Source organism: Hippocampus bargibanti, linkage group LG18, assembly GCF_051943395.1.
Source record: "Hippocampus bargibanti isolate YZ-2025 linkage group LG18, ASM5194339v1, whole genome shotgun sequence".
Taxonomy (NCBI): domain Eukaryota; kingdom Metazoa; phylum Chordata; class Actinopteri; order Syngnathiformes; family Syngnathidae; genus Hippocampus; species Hippocampus bargibanti.
Window position 1 is genome coordinate 7,870,725 of NC_142751.1, and position 13,841 is coordinate 7,884,565.

Consider the following 13,841-nt stretch of genomic DNA (forward strand, 5'->3'; position numbering starts at 1 on the left):
AGAAGGTGACACAAGTATAATACAATTAGTAGAAAGATAAAATGTTCAGGGTTTAGTGTGTTCTTGTTTAGACTTTTTGTGCTGGGCTGTAAACTTCTCCAACTGTCAAAATACAAGATTTGTTGTTCGGGAAAAGACTTGCCCTGAGGGTTTTGAAAGTTGTTCCAAGCGCTGTACTGGATTGATTTAACCTGCTTCCCTATTTTAGAACGAGGGATTGTGTGTGAATGTTCAGGAGAGTAGCAACCCTCAAGAGAGATTTACTTCACTAGACATGATTGCATGTCAGTGATGTCAGATAGCTTGCTGTTTACGGGCAGTCAGCTAGACCGCTGTCCTTGCGTTTTTTTTTTTGCCTTGGTGAATCGCTGATGCTTCTCTTGTGTTTTGTTTTTTAAACATCCTGCTGGGGAGAATGTTCGGAAGAAGCTCCAACTCCGATGCAATTATCCCCTTTCCCCTCTCAATCAATTGTATTAGCCAATCTTTTCATTACAGTTGCATGTTGAGGGACAAAATGCAAGTAGAAATGATAATCATTTCCAATAAAAGAATTGGACTAGGGTATGGCTATGGTGTCTTTAGATGGCTGAGAATGTGTCACAAATGAAATCAAATGAAAGCCACTTATAATAATTACAATGTCACTGGCACTCAGACAATTCTCTCTAAAATAGAGGCCAAAATTAGAAAACGTGCACTACATTGAAATTGAAATTCCAGTCAAGCTTTGTCTGCGAGGAAGCACATGCTTTGTACTGTGTGACACTTTGCAATGGGTATCTGAAATGTAAAGGCCACAATTAAAACACGCATCACGGTGTCCTTGTATCACAAATGCAATAAAATAAAGCATTCAAATGTTGGTAATGAAAAGTACAGCGGTTTCCATATTGTTGAAGAGATGAACTCATTCACTGCCAGTTGATGTGCAAAAATGTGTCAAATCCAGTGGTCAGGGTTTTGTCAATTTCACTCAAATTGCAGGACCCACAGAATATTGAATTTTAGGACTACATAAACATTCAATGCAGTGTAAGAAATATTAGACTCTCTTCTTTTGTCGGAAAACAAGTTAATTATAAGTTATATGGGTCTGAATGTATCTGCACTTGGAATGGGGTGGCTGTACAAAAGGCAAATGCTGCCCCCTCGTGGGAGGAAAAACCATTGTCAGAGGTCTAACCAGCGCTTAATCGGCACCCTCCTGCAAGAAAAATTAAAACCAGAACAAATTCGGGAATGGCGCTGCACGGAACGTCATGGTTTGGCAGTGAATGAGTTAACTAATGATAATATGCCCACTGTATTCAAAGTATCTGCCACAAAAACTCAAGGCCTGCAAATGGTACACACTTGTTGAATTGTAGTACAGTAAATAACATCACACTTGTTTTGACTCTTGATTGATTCAGACATAGCACTGCTGCAGGCAGGCAGGTGAAATCCACAGCCTGCCACTGCAAAAACAACAGTATGTCACCAATGAAGGGAATCATATATGTGGATTTATTGCGAGGGGGATTGAAACAGCACATTACCGAAACAATGAAACAAAAACAGACTGATAAAGTCTTCACTTGATCTTAGTCGCAAAGCACCCGTGCGACAGTCAGTTTAAATCTGGGGAACAGGTAGCAGGATGAAACAGATGGCGTGCATTGCAATGACTGTCTTTTTGCTCAAGCAAAATTTGTGCCTGATGTCACACTGGGAGACAGATGGCGGCCAGTCACGGCGGTGATTGGCTCCATCATTTCCAATTGGAAATGCATATTAGGTTGAGGCGATGTCATCACAATGAAACGACTTGGGGATAATTGGAACAAAACGAGGGCAGCATCCTTCCATTCTATGCATAACTAAAAGGTTATTACGTGAGGACAGACTAAAGTCGACGGGAAGACGGTGGAAGGAGACATTTTAAAATGAATCAAAATGAATACGAAAACAAACCTTGCATGAACTTTTTTTAGAACTCCTACAGACCCTCTTGTATATGAGCACTAAAAATCAACAAGAACCTCAGCCCTTCACGCCACTCACAGCGTGAATCCACAACAGTGGCGGAAAATAATCCTCTCCATCTCTGTCAAAAGGCGCCATGACTTTACCCTGCCGCAGGGACCGCTGGCAAAACTCTTTAGCCTGGAGGGAGACCAAAAAAAAGAAAAAATGGAGGGCAGTGTGGGTGCGCGGACGGAGAGCGTGGGCAGATGTAGACGAAAGAGCTCAAATCGTACTGCCATTGATTTGCATCTGATCTCTCATTTTCGCATCGTCTCGTCATTACAGGTTGATGGATTTCAATCGTATGTGTACCCAATTGTTGTTGTCAATGCTTCAGTCAGAAAAGAGACAAATACAGTCATCCTTTGGCACGTTTGCAGTTCAACATTCACAGATTCACCTCACTGTTTTCCAGCCTTTGCACAGTTTCTGAAACTCAATCAAATGCCACAAACCCAGTCTAAATGAGAAATATACTTCAGCAATTTGTGTCAAGGAAGTAAGGCGCATATGACATATTGAAAAAGGCAAGCATTGCATGTCAGGGGACGATCTTAGTTTCACCAGGGTTAATATTTGAGAGTAAAAGTTACTGAAAGTCATTAGCCGCCCAATAAAAATCATTTTCAGTGGAATCAGGTATGTTGGAGGAAGGCTGGAAAGGAATTCTCGAGGACCTTTGATCGAACTTCTACCGAAATCATGCAGACAAGTATCAGATTTATGGGGTCCATGCCAATCAGTCAAAGGACATATTCACATGAAAGCGGTCCCTGACGCTCAAATAACAAAAAAAAATAACAAAAAACATTGTGAAGTGATAGGGTCATTGATTAATCAAGCAGGAATCAAAAGTAAGAACAAAAAGATTCTTTAATCTTTGGAAGGGCACATAATGGAACTGGCTTGCACCCACTGGTGCAGGCGGGCTCCCGCAAATAGTAGGAAAAAAAGAGAGAGCCTAGCTGTTTTGGGAGAACTTTTGATAAGACCGGCGGATGTGACATCATTGACCGAATGTATAATAAAACAAGAAAATAAAACGATGTGTGAGAAAATTAAACGATGTTTACAATGTGTTCGTACAGTGAATTGCCTTATCATGAAGTCTGTACGGTGCTACCAAAAAAAACAAATAAATAAAATTGACAAATAATCAACTTCAACTTAACATTCACCATTACAGCGTGTTTAATCATCGAAAATCTTAAAGGACAACCGACGTCACTTTTTTGTTTCCTAACTGACATCAGAAAAACGTTTTATAGCATCTAAAATACACAAATCACGCAGTATGATATTTTTAGTCAAATGCAAAACACCAATAAAAATGACTTAAAGTGTGTAAAAAGTACTTCAATTTGAAACCGGGAGTGGCCTGTTTCAGAAGGTCCCGCCCCCATGTTCGTGGTGTCACGGCAAGACGTCTTGCCTTGCTATAGAATCAAAACAATGGCTTCAGATTCGGAGAATATGCTTTCTTGTTACTCATCCAGTTATGAATATGATTCATATAGTTCTGAAGAGGAAAGCATACATGTTTGCAATCGATTAAAGAATTTATTCCGTGTCATTTTGAGGGGGGAAATGTAGCACCGAATATGTGTCGTCTGGGTGGGGAAAATGTAGCACCGAAAAGAGGCAGAAGAGGGCGACAAAGCTCAGTGGAAAGCTCCGTGGAAACGGGTTGATTAATTCCTTACCATTGTTGTCTGTGAATATCAAATAGATGCTCGGTGCCACACACAAGGATTCACCATCACGTTATTTATGTGTTTTCCTTCTAATTTCGGCATCAACATGGATCAACACGAAGTTTTCAGACCAAACAAAGTATTGTAAAATTCATTGAGGTGATGCAATGTGTGTCCTTTCTCGCTGAGGGGCGTTCCTTCCGTGACTTAGGGTGAGGACTCGTCACCAACTCAAAAACAAGACTTCCGGAATATTCAGCGTGAGTCTTAAAACGTAAAATATAGCTATATGCGGTGGAATCTTTGTAAAATAGGCAGTAGAACTCATTTGAAGCCATTTTACAAGTTATGGACAGAGCTTGTCGGGAGACGTCGGTTGTCCTTTAAGTTATTCAATTTGCTCTCTCGCCCCCATCTACGTTCAACATTTCAAAAATTGCAATAGAAAGGATTGATCTTCAAAAAATGTTGGCACCGATAAAGGCAAAATGAGGCAACTACATCAACTGGATTCGAATGACAATAGGTGATGTGGAAGTGACTCGATGTTTCAGCCAGACTGAACATTTCCAACAATTAGCCTTTGAGACAGAGCACTAATCTGACAATATGTTAAACGCTAATGTGAGGAGCCTGAAATGAATGCTAAGGCTCCCCCATCTCCATGCAGCCAAGTTACAGGGTGGCGGGGGCATGGGGGGGAGGCTGATCAAATTAGGCTAATGAGTTGGCAAATTGAGCACCGTTTGTTAGGCTGCATGCTTTTATGTCTGGCACTGCTCCAAAATGCCTCACAAGATTGGCAATGATTAAAGCATCAGGATTATGGCAATATTTAGCCGTTGCATTCTCCATACAATTGATCGGTAACATTGGCTATTGAGAGAGACCCAGAATCAGATCGCCATTGTATGTGGTTTGTTTTGATGGTCATATTTTGATTATAAGAAATAATTATAGAGTAGAATTAGACAGTGTGAGGACTTGAGACGTCAGACATGACCTCTTAACTCATTCACTGCTATTCCCGAATTTATTCGGGAATTGAAAAGCATGACATGGAACGCCATTCCCAAATGTGTTCATATTTTGTGTTTTTCTTGCGAGAAGGGGTGCCCATAAAGCGCTGGTCAGACCTCTGGCAATATTTTTTCCTCCCACGATGGTGCAGCATTTGCCTTTTGTACAGCCGCCCCCATTTCAACCTGCGATAACTCCAGATCCATAAAGTTTCTTACGCTGAATTGAATGTAGTCCTAAAACTCAATATTCTGTGGATTCGGCAATTTGAGTGAAAATGACAAAAACCTTGGCACTGGAGTGGACACATATTTGCACATCATCTGCCAGTGAATGAGTTAGAAACAAGCTTTTATGTTATATTATTTATGTTAATAACAGATAATGAGTGAGCACACAATGCACACAATATGTTGGTTATGTTTCAGCCCAATTCTAAATTGAATTTTGTTTACAGTATATGGTGTGAAATCCAATCAGAAGTCATTATGGTGTACTTGCGGATCTGTGGATGTGGCGCATGCAACGGACACATTGTCCAATACAGGCAACAGCGTCGTTGAACATTCAAATATTTGTCATGTGGCTCTGCTTTGCTTTTGGCTTTTGACATGATAGCGCAAGTGATGGGTGGAGAAACTCGGTGAGTGGATGGGATTATGCAAATTAGGTTTAAAGAATAAGCATGATTTGCTCACACACCGTTTTGGAAAGGAGACAAAAACATTCATGCAATTTCATACCTGATGGGTTGGTAGACGTGAGTAATGAAAAATTAAAATTCACCACATATCCCTCTTTGAAGCTTCAAATGAAAACATTATTTTGGTTTCAGGGATTTCAATATAATTTCTGATGCACATCTCTCAAAGGTGTAGATGAAAAATTGATTAAGTGATCCTTTGCGAGGCGCAGTACATCATACACTCTCATATTGCAGTTTGTTGCGACAGCTCTAAATACACGGGCCATTCTTTTTTTTTTTTTTACATGGTGGATCGATGCAAGAGATTTGGCTTTGCCGTTATTCACCAACAGCATCATTTTATGGAACAATCTCACTTTATTCATAAAGGCTAACGGCGTGGCTCCATTAAGGTGTCACACTATTTATCTTTCTTATAACCTGCCGCTGGCATTACAAAAATTTCTTGATGCACCCCCGTGCTCCTCTACCTTCGATTTGTCCCTTTGCCCTCCCTTCACATATAAAATAATAGAAAATACATGCCGGTAATAACAAGGTGGGCAGTTTACGGGCGATAACAAGAAAGCCGCGCAAGGGGAAATGTCTTCAATTGTTGAAGTGTCCGTACGTGCCACTTGAATTAAAATGTCGGGTAGGAACGCCGTTATCTTTAATGGGCTTAGGTAAAATGATTAACCAAGGTGGAATATTTAGAGCACATGTGTCAAAGTCAGGGCCCGAGGGCCAGATCTGGCTCACCACATCATTTTATTCGGCCCACGAAAGCAAATCAAGCTTGTGATATTCCATCATCCTTGCTATAGTCTGAGACAAAATTAGAAATTGTCCCATGTAAACCACAATAACAGTCATTATTTTTTAATTATGTATCATGACTACCAGAGTTTCAGGCGCACCCCCAATTAAGAGTGTATTTTCAAACATTTTCCATATACAGTATAAGCCGCACCTTCAATAAAAAGTTTTCCAAATAAAATATATAAAAGTTTTCAAAATATAAGGCACACCATATTATAAGGCACAACAGTAAAACCAGGGGTTACACACTACTTCTTTTACAGTAGTTGTGAGACCTGTTGTGACTCAATATTACTTCACATATAAGTCGCATCTGGGAATAAGGCGCAGTCACCTATTGAAGCTAATCAAGGCTTTGGGGTGCACCTTATACACAGGAAAATACTCTAGTTCTCCATTAATTTGTTGTGTACTCTATATGTAATACAGTAAAGTCTCGTTATATCGATATTCAAGGGAGTCCGAAAAAATATCGATATATCCGACCCTGTTTGCATGTAATTTTCTCCGTGCGTGCATAGAAATAGTATCGATATAACCGGGACTATCGATATATCCGATATCGATATAACGAGACTTTACTGTATGTGGAGCGGATTAAACATTCAAATTGCTTCCCCATATGGATAATGACCCAGAGAGGTAACTGTAACTATATTGTGGACTGCGGCAAAAAATGACTTTGATACCCTTGATTTAGAGCATCACCAGTCACAGTCATCGCGTTTTGGAAGTGTCGACCAATGTCAAAATTATTCTGTTTCGGCCACAAGTATTTGCGGTGTACGTTCCAAAAATGGAGAGAACCACCGTGCCCAGGTAACGGTTACAATGCGGTTTATATGCTGAAAATGCATTCTTCGGTCTGTCTTCCAACATAAATAAGGCATGTTTTATGAATGTCCAGTACAGAAGTGTTCGTTATCATAAGAACATGTGCAACGGGCCTGGAAGGCAAAATCCTCATCTGGTCATTATCCATCGATCAACTTTGTCTTTGACATGAGGTCGAATATAAAATAGGACGTCATAGAAACGCATGAGAAAGAAACATGAAACTCGTAGGAACGCGGTTAAATTGTGGTGGTTGGTCAAATTCTTTGAACGACATCCACATGCTTAAATGGTTCATGTTCTCATCAAGACATTGTGGGCAAGGCGCTTATAAATGAAATGTATTATTATTATTATTATTATTATTATTATTATTATTGCTCCTCCCTTTTCACCTTACTCTCAATGTCGGGCATATATTTCCCAGTGCCATTTGCTGCCTGCCTTGCCTATTTATTCTGCCTTTAATATTGCATCTGCATGCCTGGCCTTATTCACATCATTGTGACTTCTCTTATTTTGCCATATGGGTGCTTCCTCATCAGCAACGATTTAAGCCTCTTTTCATGCCAGTCATTCATTTTTTTATTTATTTTTCTTCAGCTGCGTAATCACAATACTTTGTCACTTTTTAATTTAGTGTAGAGTTGTTTACCTGTTGATGGTCTTGTTTTTTTAAAATAATCGTTTACAATAATCAATTCATAGGCATGCTACTTTCTAAGTGCAAAATGAAGGGCACTACTTCAATATAATCAGAGAAGTAGCAATTTGTGATCAGGTCCTTAAACATGAATAACAAAGTCACATTTACAAACAGTGTTGTGTTTGCCAGAAATAAAAATAAATACATGAATAACTAAATAACACATTTTTCAATCTGCAAAGCCAAGGCGAAGTGACAGCCATGATTTTAATTTAGTTGCTATGCTCAGGGAGGATATGCCACATCTGCCTTGGTTAGTAAATGCTCACTAAGGCACAAGAAAACTTATAAACTTATAAACTATATATATATATAAGCATTTCACACCGAGTTAGTAGTGCTACACATGAATCAATCTAATCCTTAATAACTATTTTGTGAAGACACAATCTTTACTGCAGCTGCGATATATATATATATATATATATATATATATATATATATATATATATATATATATATATATATATATATATATATATATATATATATCCTACATTTTCATTGTAAACATTATTAAATAAACAAAGACATCTTACAAGCTCACATCTATCCCATGATTGTTGAATGTTTTTCCATTGTTAACTCACTATGGAATAAACTCAACAGCATTTCCGTTCAGTATCAGCGCATCTGCATTCAGGCGCAATATCTGCTTCCTTGTGGTATTTCATCCTATCTCCTTAATGAGACTAATCTCAGTGACGTGCTGTCGCGGTCCATTTAAAACCAAGCACAAGGCTCATCCAAGACAACATCCCAGACATGATCAGCCCTGAGAGCAATCCTTGTTACAGTGGAGGTATTAAAGTGTCTACGTAAACCCCCGTCCGTCTCTTTTTTCATGAAAACCAGCATGTCTTGCTGGCTAAGAGTGGACTGTGATTGTGGAAAGATAGAAACAAAAACAAAAAACAGAAGCTCCTCAAATGAGATCATCAAGCCATGGCTCTTCCAAGCATCCCAGGTGACGTTCTGCCTTCATGTTATGACATTAGTGAGCTGCCTGTGTCTGATCAGGGTTTTATCTGCAGCCGCAGATGCTCAAAAGATTGTAACCGCAATATTTGAGCTAAGGGAGTCGCATCTTCCTGCTGTCAGTGAGGAGCTATTGAATTGATAACACATGAAAGAGGAAGAAAAAAAAAACAATCCAGAAAGCACATCACGCCTCTGTCTGTCGCATGCGAATGCAATGGCACATTCCAATAAAGTCACCTTTGTAGAAAGTACGCTGCCGCAAAAATATTTCAACTGGCATACTTCAGAGTGTGGCCAAACCCTTTGTTCTCACGCTACATTTGTCAGCAGAAGGTCTGTAAATCCCCGATCCCAGTGGTCAGACCAACACAGCGCCTCAAAAGCGAAAAGGCTTAACAGCTTTGTAATTATTTTAAAGGTTTAACTCAGGCAATTTGCGTCGACATCGGCAAATTAAAACGTAAGGCAATCGCCGTGTTCCGGGGAGACAACACAATTTGTTTATGATGGATTACTACAGTCGCATATGCTTTGCCTCATTAGACATTTAGCGCGCTAACTTTGTGTTTATTATATCAAAGCTCAAGCGAGCATTGCTATCAGTCCGTCCGTGCTCAAATGTACCCAACCTACCAATATTCATGTTGTTGTCTTTTGACTTCAAGACGGCGCCGCGAGAGTGGCTGCCTTTCCAGCAGCTCATGTATTTCGTTTTTCTACTTTCATTCCTTTCATCACTTTGCTGCTGTGAAATGTACATTTCTCCACTGTGAGACTAATAAAGGCATATCCAATCCAATCCAATCCAAAAAGCTTGCTGCAAGCGCCATCATAAAACATTTATGAACATCACATGCAATGCTTTAGAAAATAAACAGAAATACAGTAAAGTAAAACTACTCTTTCTGGGAGAGGGGCCCTGAAAGGCAGGTATGGGTAAAAGTGACAGGACAGGATAGTGTTTGCACCTTATTACTGTAACCTTCTCATGGTGGACTGAACAGTCTTCCCTTTTTCATGATACATTAACTTCCTGTGCTATGATTATCAAGATATTCTTCTTTTAGTTATTACACTTCTGCACCTAAGAAGCAAAACACATCAGATATGGTTGTCCTCAGGGATCTGGTGAAACCATGTACGTACTATAAAATCGCTAGGGTTATTACCAGTAATGAGCTGTGCATTTGACACCGAGGCCTTCAGTAGTCCTACACCTGAATCAAACCAACCCTTAATAACCATTTTATGATGACACAATCTTTACTGCAGCTGCGACAGCGACTCGTAAAAAGTCTGATGTGATTTACTACATGTCCACTAGAGGGTACCATTAGCCAGGAAACAAGGCCTTCGAGAAGGCCTTAGTGTCAAACATCCAAACACACATCTGGAAGCAGCACATTATTATTGAATAAGAATTAATGGACAAAATATAATTCACATCAGTCTGTGATTCAGATATTTTTAGGCTAGCAGAAAAGGCATTGCAGGCCCTGACGGTCCATGACTGGTTATAATGGTGTGCCAAAATGCACAATTGGTTATGTTCTCTTCTGTCTGCTAGCCAAAAGCTGAGACACGCTATGTTTGTTCAGAGTATGAACAGGGGTTGATTTCAAGGTACCACTAGTGAGACTTCTTGTCCCTTTCCTTGTAAGATCAGTGGGGCGACACCAATAATGATCCCATCATATCAAATAATTGCCTTCAGTTTGCTTTCTTTCACTTTTTTTATCATTACAAATAATTAAATACCTTTCGATAAAAGTCCGGGAAAATGGTGAAAAATTTCCTCCAACGGTCAACCGTTGCATGCCTTTGCTTTCCATGACTTGACTCTTCAAATCTGGCACATTGGGATTCCTCCAAGTCCTCTGGGTGGCAGCAGAGGTCCATGCACATGCAGCTCGGATGAGTGCCTCCATAGTGCCACTGTTGAAGTGAAAGAGCCATGATGGACCATGGAAAAGAAAATCTGTACTGTAATGCAAAAAAAGACAAAGGGGGGGTGAGGGGCGGAAGAGAGCCACGTTAAAAGACTGGAAGACCTTTTGATTGGAACTGATATACACGGGAAGCTTTCAGTGGGTGCCCCCCTCGTCTTGACAACCCCAGCCCCCCCATCCCCAACCCCTCGTCATTCGCTTTTACGCTCTCTTATCTCGTGCCCTATTCCATTGCTCTCACCTCCATGCAAGTCAAAGTCAACCTCCCCGCTGAAAACCCTGTTTATTGAAATGATGCGATTGCACTTTTCTACGGGTTGTCGCAGAGTGGAGACACTGCGGTACAAAAAGGCAGGCTGGCCCTCAAGCAGGCCTGAGAATTTTAGAAATTCATGGTAACCGTCTTTTGGTTCAGTAAAATGAACCAATGAGAAACCGCGGTACCTAATTCGGGGTTCTGTCAATGTTCATCATGGAACCCATTTTTTTCCATTTTGACTGATATTCATAATCAAGAATTCTGATAGTCAAAACTAAATGTACATTTCTACACTGCAAGACTAATAGAGGCTAATCCAATCCAATAATGTTTAAAGAGTAAATATCTAAAAACTATGCTTAAAGAATGCACATTATGTCAGCACTTGTTTACTCCAGGTTTATTCAGAAAATAAATAGATCAAAATGTTGTTTAACCTTCAATTTACAATTGCAGCAGTCCAAAAATTAGGCCTGCAAGTTAAGGCCCTTCACATTGGAACTAATTTCACTAAAAATACAAGAAAACAAAAAGAGGTCAAATGAATACAATCATGGTTGGCTGCTAACAGATCAGGGGGAAGCAGAATTATATATGAGTGATATTGCAAGTACCATATTTTCCGGTGTCTAAACCGCACTGGATTATAAAGCGCACCTTCAATGAACGACATTTTATAAAGTTTGCCATATATAAGGCACACCGTATTATAAGGCACACCTTCAATGAATGACATAATTAAAACATTTTTTCCATATACGTATTAGGCACACTGGATGATAAGTCACATTGTCAGCTTTTAGGTGTTCCTTAACTCATTCACTGCCATTCCCGAATTTATTAAGGAATTGAAATGCATGGTGTGGATCATCATTCCCAAATTTGGTCTGGTTTTGTCTTGCGTACGTTTGAAGCTTCGGTCAGACCTCTGGCAATGTTTTTCCCTCCCACATGGGGGCAGCACTTACATTTTGTACAGCCGCCCCACTTTCAAGGTCAGATTACGCCAGATAATTTAGGAATTAACTTTTTTTCTGATGAAAGAAGAGAGTCTAAGGTCTCTAATGCTGTATTGAATGTCTATGTAGTCCTAAAACTCAATATTCTGTCCTTCCTGCAATTTCAGTGAATTTCCCCATTGTGGGACGAATAAAGGTTTTCTGATTCTGATTCTGTTTCTGAAATTGACAAAAAAAACTCTACAACAAAGTAAGCTCGAAACGAACTTTTTTTCTGATGAAAGAGGAGAGTCTAAGCCTACTTGCACTGCATTGAATGTTTACTACAGCAGTTTTTTGATTAACCAAGGCAGATGTGGCATATCCTCCCTGAGCATAGCAACTAAATTAAAATCATGGCTGTCACTTCGCCTTGGCTTTGCAGATTGAGGAAAAATGTGGGTGGTCTGTGGCAAACATTTTGATGTTTTCTTCCAGCTGTGAGAAAACTTGATGGCTAATCCTCTTCGCTTTTGGCAGGGACAGAGGAAGACGTCCTTGAATAGAGACGACAAAAATGTTCATTCGATGATTCACGAGAAGGATTTGCGGCCTATTTTAACATGAGCAGACACTATGACTAAATTGAAGTAACTCACAGCCTGCATGTGTTTTCTCTGGGTTTTCCGGTTTTCCTCCCACACTCCAATTTATTTCAAGAACTCAACGTCACTATTGAAATCAAACGTCTGTGTAAGCTCTCAGTCGTACAGGAGTGGTCCATTAATGAGAAGGTTTCTTCAGCCGTCATCTGTACTTCTTTGAAGGTGTCGGACGTTTCGATACGACCAGTAATACTTTAGTTCGCTGACGAAGCCTCAAGAAACGTCCGACACCTTCAAAAAAGTACAGATGACGGCTGAAGAAACCTTCTCATCGATATTGAAATCAAAGCCTTCCTTTAAAACCTTCACTTTAAAATGTTACAGATGGAGAGCGGCTTCAACCACAGTTGAGCTAACATTTATTGTAGGGCTAAAAAAAGGAATAGGCCACAGTGACCCCTGTTTCAAACCAAGAATACTCAATTACAAATGATAAAAGGCCACAAATACGTTTTATACGTTTTAGGGTCCAATGTCATTTTTTTGGAAGTTGATCAGCTCACATGCAATAACACTGCAAAAATATCGACTACTGTTTAACCTCACTCGGTTTCCAGGTGGCTCGGAGGGCCGATGGCAAGGCACAAAGGGACAGACTTCAATTAATCTACCATGGATGTTTTTGGAACATTGGGGAAAGACCCCCTCAACTCCCCACCCCACAGGCGTGTGAGGAACGTGCAAACGCCACACAAGGTTCAAGGTTTGAACCCTTGAACCTTTGAAAGATGAGATGTGCTAGCTACCCTGTCAGCCACCACGCAAATAGACTCTTAAATTCAACGATGCAAAAAGCACCACTTCCAGTTGAGCACAGATTCGAGTGAATACTGGAATAAACAACTACATAAAGGCGCCATTTGCACTTGAACACATATTGAAGTGAATAGTGGAATAAAACTGCATGACCTCTGTTGTGAATCCAAAACAAATCAGCTGGGAGTTAGGAACATGCCTCTTAAATATAAGCAAGAAAAAAAGGGTAATACTGTGTGTATTTCTTCCTTAATTTCCAGAAGCCAGTCACTGTATGTGTGCCTGTGTTTGGTTTTCTTAGAGAAAAACAACAACAAAACATCGAACGAAAGCACTGCTCCAGAGTGCCACTTATTGAACAATCAATACACTATAACTTTCATTAATGAAAATCACGTAAAACACACAAAACATTATAGTAAAACATGTAATGGCTAATGCTAAAGAAGAATCGTGCGCTTCACCACGCTGTCATGGCCACACACTCGCGAAAAAAAAAAAAAAACACACCTACAAGACACA

General features: G+C 39.9%; 1 protein-coding gene across 2 annotated transcripts in view; it reads right to left on the minus strand.

The window, feature by feature from the left end:
* astn2 (astrotactin 2) overlaps positions 1-13,841 on the minus strand; it is a 287,375-nt gene that overhangs the window by 191,017 nt on the left and 82,517 nt on the right. For both annotated transcript variants that reach the window (XM_089020242.1, XM_089020241.1), the window contains one exon: positions 10,511-10,735. The gene's annotated coding sequence lies outside the window, so the exon portion shown is untranslated. The remainder of the gene's footprint in view (positions 1-10,510; positions 10,736-13,841) is intronic.